This window comes from Peromyscus californicus, unplaced genomic scaffold, assembly GCF_007827085.1.
Source record: "Peromyscus californicus insignis strain IS unplaced genomic scaffold, ASM782708v3 Scaffold_8__1_contigs__length_139910024, whole genome shotgun sequence".
NCBI classification, from domain to species: Eukaryota; Metazoa; Chordata; class Mammalia; order Rodentia; family Cricetidae; genus Peromyscus; species Peromyscus californicus.
This window is the reverse complement of record NW_026294606.1, coordinates 21,880,299-21,896,372: the sequence shown is the minus strand read 5'-3', so window position 1 is coordinate 21,896,372 and position 16,074 is coordinate 21,880,299. Positions and strand designations below refer to the sequence as shown.

General features: G+C 41.6%; 1 long non-coding RNA gene across 1 annotated transcript in view; it reads left to right on the top strand.

Moving 5' to 3' along the window:
• The window catches only part of LOC128103835 (uncharacterized), a 55,740-nt gene that overhangs the window by 13,151 nt on the left and 26,515 nt on the right, over window positions 1–16,074 (top strand). Inside the window, exon 3 of the long non-coding RNA XR_008215782.1 lies at window positions 15,112–15,227. This is a non-coding gene — a long non-coding RNA (uncharacterized LOC128103835). The remainder of the gene's footprint in view (window positions 1–15,111; window positions 15,228–16,074) is intronic.

Here is a 16,074-nt window from a genome sequence, read left to right as displayed (position 1 = left end):
TCCACTTATATTGTGTTTTATCATCGATTTTGTATTTTTCAATGGTATTTAATTAATAACAACTCCAAATATTCAATAACAATTTTATGCCATGTTGCAGAGAGACAAGGTTCAATTGAAAGAATTTCTGTAAATGCAGAGCTTAACGGACATGTAAGAATGAGACTCATTGTGTAATAGGATACAGTGGCTGGATTGTGGACCCCAAACTCTACCCCTCATTATCTGTACACATTTTGCCAAGTGACATTCGAGTTTCTACTATTAATATGGAATTCTTTTCCATTCCCTGTGCCTTGCTTTGACCTCTAAGTGGAAATAACAGCAAGATACTTCTGAATCTACACCTTGCAAAGTGTTTGCTATCTCATGGTCCTTGCCGTACCATGGAATAGGCCCAATCTCATCCACTAGAAGAGACAAACCAACAATCTTCAACATGTGAGCACAGCAAGATCAGCTTGGACTTCTTCCATCAATTTCAGGTCTGAATCCATATGCATAATACATAAAGGATGGCTGCAAATAAAGTCATACTTGTTTTTAGAGTCTTAAAAACCAGTTTTGAGGACTGAGTGATGATGGTTTTTTTTCCCCCGGGCCGCCCTGGCAGCTGCGTACTGGCTGTGGGATGGGAAGTGAAGCCCCACCGAACAGCTGTGGCGGGGCTGTGTGGAGCAGCCAGTGGGGAGGCGGTGGCAGTGAGCAGCCAAGAGCACGGAGCCCGGCTAGCTCAGTCAGTAGAGCATGAGACTCTTAATCTCAGGGTCATGGGTTTGTGCCCCACGTTGGGCACCAGATATTGGTGAAATTATTAAGACCACTCCACATAGTTAAAAGGAAGATTTATTTAGTGGGTAACTTACAAATGAAGAGATAGGTAGGTCACGGGGTCTGGGGAAGGTGTATCGCAGTCCAGCGGCATTCTCTGGAGCTCTGCTCGGTCAACCTCCACCGTCTAGGGTCCAGGAACAGAGAGAGCGCTGGGCCATCCAGATCTCAGGTCTCTCGGCACCTCCCTTGGCCCTGCCTTGTAGGCGTGACAGTTGCTGAAGCCTCAATGAGGGTTGGAACTTCCAGATCAAAGCTGGAATGGCTACCCACTACAGTTCAAAACCCACACAGTTGAGATCAGGCTGTGACCTGCTTTGAACCACACTGGGAAGAACAGGGGCCTTCAGCTTGTCTCTTTCCTCCGTGACTCCATTTTACAAACAGTGTTTATCTCTACTGTGAGTGCAAATGCAGAGGGAAGATAAACACTCTTACATGCTCTACACCACACAGAAGGAAGAGATTCATAAATAACTATTCCTCCTATAAACTTATCAAAATAGACTTGGACAAATAGTTATATTATAATGCCATAAAAAATAAAGAAGCCTGAGAACTCTCCAAAACCACCATTCTGGGGACAGATGAGACACCCTCCCCTGGACCCCAAAAGAAGAGGACACCCAACACTACAGCAACTCTCACTGACTGGTAGTTTGACTAGCTGGTGTGTGCTTCAAAGAACTGACAAGAAGAGAATGCCCAACTCTCCCCAGGGCTTCAGCTCAGCTTGATCTCCACTGCTGATGCAGCCTACTCAAGTTGCCATCCATTCATCTGCCCAGACCCAGTCCTGCACTTGCTTTCATGTTCCTGATGTCCTGAGCCATGCCTCTATGACCTCCAAGGTCTTTACCATCATCTCTATGATTCAACTCAACCCCAAGGTCCAGCTCAAATCCAAGACCCTGGGTCATGACTCTGCAGTGACTCTAGCAACTTCCCATCTCGATGCATTCATAATCTTACCTAACTGATGCCCCGATGCTCAACATCTGGATCAGCTCATTGTCCTGTCTCCAGGAAGGCATCTTGGATCTTCCTGAACCCTGCTGTTGCCCCTTTAATCCTATTGTACAAGGAGATAAAATTACCCTGTGATATATAATGTGTGATTGGAGAGTTATCATTACCTGCAAAGATTGACAAAGAAGAACTTGTGTTTGCCAATGGCCAGCTATCAAGGGAAATCAGGATTACCTGAAAAATTGTAGCCCATGAAACTAACATAGCTTGCAAATCTAATGTAATTCAGTAAATTCTGACAGATTAGGAAAACCCTACCATGTCCACACATGTCTCTGGCATAGCACTTATACCTTCTTTTGAAATTTCCTGAAAATAGATTTTAAAGGATATCAAAGAAATCAACAATTTTAAAGCATAAAAATAATTTCTTTATTTTTTAATCTCAAATATCAACAATGTAAGTTTATAAAGTGTTTAAACTCAAAGCATAACATTATTATTATGTGATGGGGGCACTTGGGATTTTAACTCAGAACTTCATGTATATAATGAAAGTGTTCTACTAACTGAGCTATATCCCCTGACCTTAAATTACAAACTAAAAAAACTCTCCTGAAACAATTTAATGTCAAAACCCTAATAATTCACAAAAACTATTAGTTAAATAAGGATAAGAATATATTTACCAATAATTATAAATAAAGGAATCACACTGAATCACAAAATACATGATTTTTAACATTGTCATCATAAACAAATGTTTAAATGTACAATAATGACATCATTATGTATCAAATTCTGGAAACGGATAACCAAACACTAAAAGGAGAAAGATGTCAATATTAGGAAGACACATTTCCCAGGATCTAAAAGTACTGAGATTTCCAGTGTAGAATATTTAAGTATCAAGATAATTCTGAGTTGTTAAATAAGGCAGATGGTTAATGCACTGATATCAGACATTATAATCAAGCACACCATTTCAATTCTTATCTTGAGGATAATTGTAATTGAAACTGTCTGAAAAAATTCACTTTCTTCCAATCCAAACCTTGCTACTTAAAATACTAGGAAATAGCATTGTATAAAAGAATTTTTAAATACCTGAATAGAGGGAATACCTTTTAAATTCAGAATAATTTTTGATAATAGTTGCCACAAACTTGGATATATACGTGTGTGTGTGTGTGTGTGTGTGTGTGTGTGTGTGTGTGTGTGTGTGTATACCAGCATACAGATTTTTTCTTTTATTTAAAATAGATTCTCATACAATATATCCTGATTATAGCTTCCCCTCCCTCTACTCCTTCCGGTACCTCCCTCCCTCCCCTCCCTCCAGATCCACTCCCTTTCTGTCTGTCATTAGGAAAGAACAGGCTTCTAAGAAATAACACTCAAAATAAAATAAGATGAAACAAAAACTTTCATACTGAAGTTAGATATAGCAACCCAACAAGAGGAAAAGAGCCTTGAGAGCAGGCAAAAGAGTCAGAGACCCATTTATAGACAGGAGTTCCATAAAAATGCTACACTAATAGCTACACTATATACCCAGCGGACCTGGTGCAGATCCATGTGGGCCCTGTGCTTGCTGCTTCCTTCTCTGTTAGTTCACATGCACCTTTTTCAGTTGATTCAGAGGTCATGTTCCCCTGGTGTCTTCCATTCTCTTTGACTATTACAGTCATTCAGCCTCTTCTTTGGTAAGATTCCCTAAGCTCTGAGGGGAGGCTTTGATGACTCCTCCAATTTAGACTCTCTCTCTCCACATGGTATCTGGCTGTGGATCTCTGCATCTGTTCCCATCCAGGATATAGATTTTTATACAACTCAAACTAGCCATATATTCACATGTTTAACAGAAAAAAATCTACTCGAATGACTTACTAGTAATTAAGAGTAATGACAAATGATAATAGGTAGAAAGAGCTAGATAATACAAGATAGACAGACTGATATTGAGATACTGTGATTATTTGAATGAGATGTCCTCCCCAGAACTGAGCATTTGAATACTTGGTCCCCAGTTGGTGATGCTATTTGGGTGTGTTGTTGAAGAAAGTATGCCACTGGGAGTGGGCATGGAGAATTTAAAGACTCGAGCCACTTCTAGCTAACTCTGTCTGGTTTGTGCCTGTAGTTCAAGAGGTGAGCCCTCAGTTTCCCGTTCTTGTCACCATGCCTGCTGTTTGCTGTCAATTCTCCCTGCCATGACTCTTATCTCTCTGCAAGGTGTGGTGGTTTGAGTAAGAATGGCCCCCATAAACTCCTATATTTGAATGCTTATTCATCAGGAAGGGGTGCTACTTGAGAAGGATTAAACAGTGTGGCCTTGTTGGAGGAAATGTGTCACTGGGAATGTTTTTTAATTTCAAAAGCCCAAGCTGGGCCCAGTGTCTCAAGCTCTTCCTGCTGCCTGTGGATCCAGATGTAGAACTCTCAGCTACTCTCCAGCACCGTGTCTGCCACCATGCTCCCCACCATGAAGATTATGGACTGAACCTCTGAAACTGTAAGCAATCCCCAATTAAATGCTTTCCTTTATAAGACTTGTTGTGGTTGTCGTGTCTCTTCATAGCGATAGAACATTGACTTAGACAAACTGTAAGCCCAAATAAACTCTTCCTTCCATAAGTTGCCTTAATTTTGGTGCTTTACCAGAGCAATTTGTAGTAGCAATAACTAATACAAATACAAATATAGATTTTATTGCAGATACAGTTTTGATAGCAGACTGATAGTATTGAGATAATACTGAATATGACCATGAAAAATAACTTGGAATCAATTAAGAATGAATTGAGTGTACAATGGGTTTGTTCTTGGTTAAACCGAGGAAAGGTAGTAGAATTTAAGCACCTTACAGAATAAATGCAGTGAAGCAAAAAGTAGAGCTTTTATTATAGCTTTTAAAAAAGATTCATTATTTTTTATGTTTGTAAGTATTATGTGTGTGCATCAAGTGTGTGTGGTACCCTTTGAGGTCAAAAGAGGGCATCAAATCCCCTGGAGCTGGAGTTACAAATTGTTATGAGCCACTGTGTGGGTCCTAGAAATGAACTTGGGTCCTCTGCAAAAGCAACAAGTATTCCTAACCACTGAACCATCCCTCCATCTCCTATTGTAGCTAATTTTTATATACACTACACCATGAATATCATTAACTGATAAAACAAAAACTAAGGTCTATAAATATATATGGCTATCAGCCTTACAATTTATACAAGAAATTTCTTTAGCTTGTGACTGCAAGGCTTGTATAATCATTTTAAACATTCAGCCATACTCGAAAGCACTACAATAAAAAATCTTGAATTGTTTTCAAACATGACTGTTGCTAGAACAAACATAGTCATACACACTTTTTGTTTACTCTGTAGAAGGATGGCTTATTTTCCTTGCAATTTCCATTCCCTTTATGTGAGTTTTATACTTGGATTGCATAAGAACCATTTCTAGTGAGAAGCAATTCTACCTTACAGCAAGAACTAAAAAATGCTCTAGCAGTACATGAGAAGGTAGGAATTGTGCCCCCAGACCACAGATGAGTGGACAAAAGTTCACATTCTCTTTCTTCTTCAACATTCTGTCTGGTGGAGGTGCCAATAAACAATTGAATGACCATATGCTGCTGGAAACACAAAAAGAGAAAGAGACAAAAATGTAGTTAACTCTCAAAAATTCAAGTGCTTGCGGGACCTCGAAAACAACTCAACAGAAAAGGAACGACAGATGTGAGTCATTGAGTTCAAACAAAAGTTACACAAGGCTATGGGAAGTGGGTCAGCATCATCAACAGCAAAACATGAAAAGCAGTGGGATATGATATTTGTCCTAAATTGGGAAAAAACTAAAAGGCTTGCTAATAGTCAGTGTCACCCACAGTGTGGGAAAATGAATGTTCTCATAAAAGGCTATTAAGTAGGTTAAGTGGTATTAGTACAAGGTTGTAGAACATAGCTTTGTCTGCATGAATAGGAAATATAACTAACTGTGGACTACAAAAGGGTGTTTGTTTTAAAAACAACATCTGTGAGGATAGATGCTGTCAGCTTTGTATCAGCTACTGTTTGACGACCTCCCTGCTCTTCTACTCCAGAATGTGGCGTACTATTGTTCACACTTATTGTTCTATGATGGAGAAATGGCCCCAACAGCTCCAGGTGCTGCATTCAATTTGCCAGAAGAGAAAAGGCCAGGGTTTTGAGGCTGAGTCTTTACATCAGAACAGACCTTTTAGCGGGTCTCCTTGAGTCTCCTCTGTTGGAAGTGGTATCCACAGCCACTCCCAGAGCAAAACCGTTGAAGACTCTCAAGAGATGCACAAGCTAAACATTCTGGACAGAAAATAGCACTTGACTAAGACATAAATTTGTGTGTGTACAAATTTATATTCGATATTTTGGTAGTACCAATCAAAATGTAAGTGAATAGTACTTATTTCAAAAATTCAGGTCATAAAATATTTTCAGTAATAGTGCAAAATATACATACTTTTATAAATAATCAGAGAACTATTTCATATGAACGTGTTGTGTGCCTTTAGATCATTTTAGATGCATAGTCATGCCATAATTATGAATAAAAATTAGAAATAATTTATAAATTAAACATCAACTAATAATGTATGATAGACACTTAGCAAGATGTCATGCATAATGAATGCTAAATTGATATTGAAGATTGTTTGGGGTTTTACTGTAGAGGTTTAGTCATGCTTACTTTATCCATATCTATTGATGAATATCTCCATGAATTATTGACATCTGCATAGTGGAAGAAGTTTTATAGCAATCAAAAAGAACCACCTTGTATGTCAGTGTTAAAAGACACTGTTCAGAAAGGAATTGTCAAGTGTTTAAACTATATGTCCAATGTCCCCTATGTTTCCTTAAAGAATTAAGGAAAAAATTAAATCGAGGAATATGATTGCTAAAACAATTTACATTTCAATGTTGTCCTGTCTGTTTACCTTTCTTGCTGACTTTAGAATTCACTTCTCTTCTCCATAGTTTTAGTGTGGAAAGCAGAGAAATACTGTGTTTTCTGCTTAACTTGTTTAGAGTTTTTAGCACTTTTAAATATACAGGTTTTATTATTTCATTTTGAGACAGGGTTCCATGTAGCCCAGGTTAGCCTTGACTTGGCTATGCAGCTGAAACTGGTCTTGAATTTGCTCTTCCTCCACCTCCCTAGTGCTGGAATTACAGTTATGTGCCACCACTGGCTTGTGAACAGACGGCTTGATGGATTCATCCATTAAAAGAAGTTCTCAGCCATTATCTCTTGAAATACAACTACTACCTTGTCCTCTCTTCTATCCTCCAGCTTTTTACAAGGTTGCTGAGGATCAAATTCAAGTCCTCACATTTGGGTGGCAAACATTTTACCAACTCAGCTAACTCTCTAGCCTTCTGAGCATTGGCTGTTGAAGCTTCCACAAAAAGTATCATAAATCTTCTTCGACCTCTCCACATTGCCAAGCACTGCCATTACAGTCCCACTTAACTACCAGAGTTTCAGGAAATGTGGCAGTCCACATACATCAACAAATAGCAAGCATTCTGGATAGCTGCTACACAGAGAAGCAGGAATCACAGCAAAGTCTCTTCTCTGATTATATTTTTGTCAGGTCCCTAGTCTATCCCATGTGCATTCATACCGAGTAGCCAGTCACATGTGCTGTGCTCCTCAGAACTGTTATAACCTTAATGCACTTCCTTTTTCTGAGGAAGTTGTTACAGGAAGCTGAAAGCCCGATCCAATCTGAGAATGCTCAAACTGCTTTCCTTCATTCTGTGCAGCCTATGACTAGGTTTGAAGTTTCAGTTAAGGGCAGGTAGAGAGGAGTGAAAAAGAGAAGGTAAGTGTTCTAGTATCCTCTATCGTCTATGATAAAGACTAACCAACAGCAGCTTGGGGGAAGAAAGGGTTTATTTCATCTCATGGATACAGTCTATCAAGGCAGGAACTCAGGAGAGGAACTTCGCCAGAATCTGAAGCAGAAGCCATAGAGGAACATTGCTTATTGGCTTGCTCTTCAGGCTTACAGGCAACTTCCTTCTTTATACCTCCCAGGACCACCTGCCTAGGGAAGGCACTGCCCACAGTGGCTGGGTCCTCCTACCCACTCATGAAACAAGAAAATTCCTCACAGACTTGCCTACAGACCAATCTGATGGAGGTGTTTTTCAATGGAAATTCCTCTGCCCAGATAACTCCAGCTTGTGTCAAGTTAAAAAGGACAATAAGAGCAACTGTAAGTTCACACAGGAAAATTCTGCTTACAAAAGTAACAAATGGCTAACACAAAAGTCAGAGCATACATTTTGAGAGAACGTGCTACAGCTGGAGAAAGTATGAGTAATATCTTGTCTCTTTTTTTTTTAACTTATTGACTCTTTGTGGATTTCACATCATGCATTCCAAACCCACTTATCTCCCTGTCCCCGTCCCCTCGAATCCATCCTCTGCCCTTGCAACCCCCCTAAATCAAAACCAAACTTAAAAGAAAACCCAAAAAACAAACCAAAACAAAAAGACAAAAAGTTAAGAAAAAACTTATCGTGGAAGCTGTAGTGTGGTCTGTTGAGTCCCACAGTTTACCCTTAAGTCCATTCATCTTTGCTTGCAAGTGTTCATTGCCATGAGTCATTGGTCTGGCTCGAGGCCTCTGGTTTCTGCTACACCACCAATGACGGGCCCTCAGTGGAGCTCCTCTTGGATATCCTGTTGTCCTGTGTCATGTGGAGCCTGCTGTTCCAGATCTGTAGGTTCGTCCCCTTCACATGCTCCACAGTTCATAGATTTCATGGATGTTGGGGTGGGCCAACTCACAGCCCTGGTTCTGGGCCTGGGTGGTAGCTAGGTTGATTGGCCCACCAGCTTTTCCTCATCATCACTACCCAAGTGAGCTCTCCAGCGCTGCCTTGGCTAGCTCACCCAGCGCAGCCTGCAACAAAAAACAGGGCCAGTTCTCCCGCTCTCAGGGCCTCAGATCCAGGTCACCCACACTCACATCACCAGGGCCGGCTCTACTGTTCTGCCCAGGCAAGATGCAGGGCCCTCTCTCGTGGTTGCTGTAGGGGGTATGGGAGCGTGGTTGGGTCAGCTCTCCTGCTCTCAGGGCTGACTATTTTGTACCCCTAACAACAGGGACAGCTCTAGTGTGCTGCCCAGGTGAGATGAATGCCTGTGGTGAGGGGAAGCCATCTTTCCCAAGTGCAGGGACTAGCTCTTCCCTGAGGGGTAGGACCAGCTTGCCTGTTGCAGTATCAAGCGAAGGGCAGGACCAGCTATCTCAGAGCCAGTGAAGGGTGGGGTGGGCTCAGCGCAGCATGGCTCCAGTGAGTCCCTGTGCTAACACGGACCATGGGCCTCATCCCAGGCCCTAGCTGCAGCAGGACCATGGGCCCAGACATGGTCCTAGGCAGCATCCCGGGCCCAGATGTCACCATGGTCCCAAGTGGCAGCATGGGCCACTCAGACTAGCATGGCCCTCATGGCAGCATGGCCCTCAGACACCAACATGGCGCCAGGTGGCAGACCACAGGCCCCTGCACAGCCCCCAGAGGGGATAGGAGCCACAAACATCAACATATGCCCCCTCAGATGCTCCAGGATCAAGACCTTGCCCTTGGTCATAGCCCTAGACTCAGGTGGCCAGCAGGTCATTCCCTTAAGTCACCTCTCCAGATCTGCCTCTTTTCCCAGTCTGCAAACCATTCCACCTCTCCCTCTCTTCTGCTCCCCACCCTGTACTCTCTCACCATGTTGGTGCTTGATCACTTGGCACCAGGCCTCTTGGTTGGGTCACAGGTCAGTGCTTGGTTGAGTCTTGCCCACTCAAGGTCAGCCAGGCATGGCTAGGAGCTGTTGCCTTTCCTCTCTCCTGTGCCCAGGCCCAGATACCTTGATATGATGGTGCTGGACACCTCTGGTGCCTGATGGACCACTGGTTGACTATGCCTTTCTCCAGACCAAGAAGCCTGGGGGGGTCTGTGTCCTCTGCCAATTCAGGCCCAGAGGGGGTCAGGTGGCTGCTGGTTGATTGCGCCCCAACCCCAGACCAAGAAGTCTAGGGGTAGCCATCTCTAGTATCTTGTTTCTTAATCTGAGTAGTGAGTGTTAAATGTTTTTTTTTTTAATTAATGTTCTGAAACACACATATACATGTATTTTCTCTGTGTTACTTGATTTCTACTGTGCGGCAAAACACAAAGAACATATAGGCCATAGACCAGCTCCAGGGAAGTAACCTCTAAGCTTTTAGAATGTCCTGCCTGGTAAGAGTGTGTTCATTTACCCTAGCCCCTAAGGCAGTCCATGCATGCAGTGTATTTGATGGTGGGAACACTGGACTAGGGCTATCAGCCTGACTTCTAGAGAGGCTGGGTATAGCTGAAGTTTTCCTGTGTCCCACCCAGTCCATAGCCACTCAGACCCAAGTAAACACACAGAGGGTTATATTAATTAAAACTGCTTGGCCATTAGCTCAGGCCTACCACTGACTAGTTCTTACACTTAAACTCAGCCCATTTGTGTTAATCTATATGTCTCCACGTTTTCTGTGGCTTTACCTGTGTGTCATTACATACTGCTCCCTGGATGGCAGGCTGGAGTCTCCTGACTCAGCCTTCCTCTTCCCAGAATTTTCCCCATCTGCTTGTTTCACCTATACTTCCTGCTTGCCTACTGGCCAATCAGTGTTTAATTTATCAACCAATCAGAGCAAAACATATTCACAGCATACAAAACATCCCACAGCGGCTGGGTATGAGGATCAAACATTTGAGTAGTCAGTGACAAGGTGTGGGTGACCCCAGAAGAATCCTGGGCATTAGGACATGGCTGGTGTCCTGCTTGGCCACCCTCCATGCATGTTGACACCATCATGAGACAGACAAGCACTGCCCTTGCTCTATAGGCTGAGGATAGAAAGCAGCCATCCCCCATGTCTGAGATGTCGCCCTACATGCTTATTCCTTTGTTGATTTTATTCTTTACCTTTAGCTGAAATCAACTGAAACTGTGAGCAAAGCAGCTTTGTGGAGTTCTCTAAATCATTCAAGGGGGACTTATGGGCCCCTAGAGGCTACTGATCTGAAGTAGTATATAAGATGTCTTCAAAATAACATAATAAAAGAAAATTCCCCTAAGTCTGCAGAATACATGAACATTTGTGTTCCATGGAAGGTTTATTTGAATAAAAAAAATCTACATGGTGAGCCGTGCTGGAGAGATGGCTTAACAATTAAGAATAATCTCTTTCAGAGGACCCAAGGTGGATTCTAAGCACCTACATCAGTTTGCTCACATCTGCCTGTAACTCCAGCTCTGGGCTATCTGATCCCTCTTCAGGGCTCCGCAGACACTGCACTCACATGCACACACACACACACACACACACACACACACACACACACAGAGAGAGAGAGAGAGAGAGAGAGAGAGAGAGAGAGAGAGAGAGAGAGAGAGAGAAATAGGTGAAAATAAAAATACATCTTAAAAATCTACATGAAAACATGTCATTAAAAGGTTATTGGCCATCAAACATAATGAGAGCAAAGAAATCTTTACTCATCCAGGGGAAATGCAATTCACTTATGAGGGAAAATGCTGATATTAAATTCTAAGGGATAATATAAAACCATATAAAATCTAAAGAAAAATTACATTATTGATTTTCTTTAAGTAAAAGACAGGAATTCTTAATCAAGGAAACAATTTGGGGACAGAGCACCCACAAGCCTTCACCACAGTAATACCATGGTCAGATCTATGCAAGCAAAAAATAAACCAAAATAAAGATCTCTGGAAAAGACATGCTAAACAAAAGTGGTGAGAACTAAGAGTTGGGTTCATGTTAGTGCAGAGCCATGCTTGAACAAACAGTAATAGGTACCCTGTGAACAGACAAGGGATGATGGCATGGTGGTTTGAAAGAAAATGGCCCCAAAGGGAGTGGCACTATTAGGAGGTGTGGCTTTGTTGGAGGAAGTGTGTCACTGTGTGGGTGGGCTTGAAGTCTCTTGCTTAAGCCTACTTCAGTGTGACATCTTGTCTGCAAGATGAAGCCAGCACCACATCTGCCTACAGGCAGCCTTGCTCCTTGTCATGATGATAATAGACTGAACCTCTGAAACTGTAAGCAAGCCGTCTCTATTAAATGTTTCATTGGTAAGAGCTGCCCTGGTCATGGTGTCTCTTCATAACAAGAGAAAACCCTAAATAAGACAGATAGGTACCCTGTGAACAGATAGTGGCTGATGGGTACCCTGTGAACAGACAAGTGTTGTAGAATATTATTTTAACTATGGAAAGATGTGTTACATTGGTTTATGCTGCAGAATATTACTTTAACTGTATGAAGGTGTGTTACACTTGTTTATGCTGCTTTTATTAATGATGTAAAGATGTGTTATGTTTGTTTATGCTGCATTTGTTTAATTATGTAAAGATGTGTGGCATTTGTTTCACCTTGCCTGCCTAAGGCACCTGATTGGTCTAATAAATAGCTGAACAGCTAATAGCTAGCCAAGAAAGAGATAGGCAGGGCTGGCAGGAGAGAGAATAAGTAGGAGGATGAATCTAGGCTTGAGAGAAAAGCAGGAGGAGAGAATGAGGGAGAAAGAGAGGGTCATGCCTGGGGCCAGAAGCCAGGGAGCTGCCAGTCATGGAAACAGCAGGAAAGTAAGATACAAATGAAAGAGAGAGAGAGAGAGAGACAGAGAGAGAGAGAGAGAGAGAGACAGAGAGAGAGAGAGAGACAGAGGAAGGGAGGAAGGGAGGAAGGAAGGAAGGAAGGAAAGAAGGAAAGGAAGGAAGGAAGGAAGGAAGGAAGGAAGGAAGGAAGGAAGGAAGGAAGGAAGAAAAGAAAGAAAGGAAGGAAAGAAAGAAAGGTAGGCGAAAAGCCCTGAGGCAAAACATAGATAAAGAGAAACAAATTAAAATAAGAGCTAAGCTAAGGCCATGGGTTCAAAACTAGTAAGTCTCCATGTCATGATTTGGGAGCTGGTTGGTGGGTCAAAAGACAAAGCCTGGTACAGACAAGGGTGATGGGTACCCTGTGAACAGACAAGGGATGATGGGTACAGAGCAGGGTACCACTGTCACTGCTTTAACTAAATGAAAGTAAAAAAAAAATGGAAGGATGTAATTAGGAAGGAGATGTGACAGAGAAGAAAATATAATGTGCTTCTCCGACTTTTAACAGCAGAGAGCTAAGTGACACTATCTCTTCCTTTTCTCCTCCTCCTCCATCTTCTTCCTCTCCTCCTCCTCCTTATTCTTACTCTTCTCCTTCTTTTCAAAAATGGACCTAATCCCAAAACATTATTACTTCCACCTCTGATGCTTCATAATGGTTTTCTTTAAAAACAAATCTATGTGATTGAGCTAATACTAAAGATAGCTCTAACATCTATGACTCACCAGTCCTGGTACATACATCTCTAAGTGTTTTATGGTATCACTTACTAATCCTCAGGACATCTTTTACCTTACAGGTCACAATGACAAAGCACAGAAATTCAAAGTGATGTGTTCATATCTCTAAAGAGAGTTTAAATGATGAGTCCTAGTAGTATTTTGTTCATATACAGGACCAGCTTTATGTTGAGACTTCATTTATCTCCCTCTGTTAATGAAACTAATCAACTCCATTTTATATGGAAAAAAAGACTCTGTGTGGCCTAATCTCATATTTATAAAAATGATTTCTTTTAACTAGCTGCTCTTCTGATGATTTATATGCACAGGGATTTTCTGAGGGTTCAAACTGAGGGCTGGTGTCATGTTTTATACACTACATTTTTCTATGTTGTTTTAATGTCTGTAATTAGTGCTTGAAGTAGTCTGTGAAGGCATGGCTTCAAATTTTTCAAAGGAATCTAGTCCTCTTGGAGACTTATGAATGAGCAGCTATTTAAACCACTTTTGCTAATCAAGCTGAACCAATGGAGCTGGAGAGGTGGCTCAGTGGTTAAGAGTTCTCCTTGCTTTTCTAGAGGACCCAAGTTTGATTCTGAGCACTTAGGTCCGGCAGTTTATAACCATCTGTAACTGCAGCTCCAGGGATGCTACACTTCTGCCCTTCTCAGGTTCCTGCACTGATGTGCACATACCAAGATGCAGACACACATCTACACATAAATTTTAAGAAATAACTCTTTGAAAATACTTTTAAAGATGTATGAGTAGGGACATTTGTTTCTGTAAAAAGACACAATTAGCAATATAGTACAAAATGCACTGAACGATGTAAAATGATGTGTATTGTGTGGGGAGTTATTTTGAGTCAGACAGAAAGACATAAAACTCCATTTTCCCAAGATATTAACAATTTCTTTGAATGTTATATAGATTATTTTATTTTATTTATGATTGTTTCCAGTGTTGATTCATTGTCATCCATAACTATATTATTGATATGGTTAAAACTTGTATATTCTTTCTAAATGGAGATGGAGGAGGAGTGGATGGGGAAGAGGGCAGATGGGTGATGAGGGGGAGGAAATGGGAGGAGGAGAGGGAGGGAAAACTGTAGTCAGTGTGTAAAATAAGTGAAAATAATTAAATAAAATAAGTAAATTTTAAAGACTTTGTTCATTTGGAGACTGATGATGGTAAAGATATGTTTGTGTCTGTCCCTTAGAGAGGTTCCCTGACAACTCTTGATGTTAGGTGTTGTGTGGGTGTTTGGGGCTAATGTTAAGCATCATGTGGGTGTTTGGGCTTTTTTCACTACCTTTTTCCTTTGTTGATGATTGCCTAAAGCCTGGTTCCGGAAAATCTCTTGAGATTGAAGAAAATAGGGCTTTTGATATGGACTCATTTTGCCTGAAAGGCAAAAAAAAATGTTGAAGGAGAAGAAAGGAATTGATTACATGCTGACCTGTGGCAGCTCAGGTGGGTGGATTTGCCCAGCTGCAGGAACATTTCCCTTCTGGGAAGGGCCTGCCTCAGGAACACCGTGTTCCCGCCCCTTCTCTAAACCCAGAACTTACTGCTCCATGTGGCCTGCAGAGTTTATTAAAAATGTAGTCATGTCCCCGCCCCCCTTGTAAATATACACTGTTATTGAGAACTTGGGGGATCCTTATGTGGATTGAAGCATTACTATAGCTGCTTAGAGAACGTTTCATTTCTCCTCCACCTCCTGACCCCCCCAGTTGGTCAAATGAGTAAGTGAATAGAACTTTGAGGGCCCCAGACTGCCCACTGTGGAAGACCCTTCAGTTCACCCTGGAGCACTGTGAGGCTTAGCAGGAGCCTCTAGAAAGAACTAACCTACACTTCTCACCATAGGCCACACCCTCCACAGTCAGGAAGGATGAAGTGATGGATGCTGATGCTTAGCTTGCTGTCTCCTTTGTATTCAGTCCAGGACCCCAGTCCAAGGAATGGTGCCTCCCACAGATAAAGTGAGTTCCAGCTTCAATTAACCTAATCTAGAGAAACCTTCATGGGTATGCCCAAAGGTTTGTCTCCTAGACAATTCCAGATCCTGTTGAGCTGGTTGATAATGGTAACCATTATATATGCATGCGTATCCCATGACATCCTTCTGCAAACCTCAACTAGAAATAATAAACATATAAATTTGCTTCATTGTGACCATGTGACTTAGATGTCCTTGAATTGCCTCTTCAGTATGCTGGCTTCCAAATAATTCTTCTTCTTCTTCTTCTTCTTCTTCTTCTTCTTCTTCTTCTTCTTCTTCTTCTTCTTCTTCTTCTTCTTCTTCTTCTTCCTCTTCCTCTTCCTCTTCCTCTTCCTCTTCCTCTTCCTCTTCCTCTTCCTCTTCCTCTTCCTCCTCCTCCTCCTCCTCCTCCTCCTCTTCCTTCTCCTCTTCCTTCTTCTTTTCAAGGTTGAGATTAAACTCAGGGCCTTGAGCATTTCAGAGTGTTCCACTAAGCTTAGTTTTCCAAGCTTCATGTATTTGAAACACAGTACAGTCCAGGTGAAATTGCCTTGAATAAAAAAAAAAATCTCAGCTGATAATCGTGTGTGTGTGTGTGTGTGTGTGTGTGTGTGTGTGTGTGTGTGTGTGTGTGTTACTGTTGTTATTGTTGCATTAAAGGCAAAAGCTTAAAAGAACCCATAACTAGGATGTAAAGAAAAGCTTCAATTGTTCTTTTAGTTATAATAATGATGAAATTTAAAACCGAAGTGAATTATTAAAGTGAACTGAAAATAAGCACATTATTATCATTAAAGAACAAAACAAAAAAGTAGTGTTCTGTTAATTCAAGGGCTCAGACGTCTTTA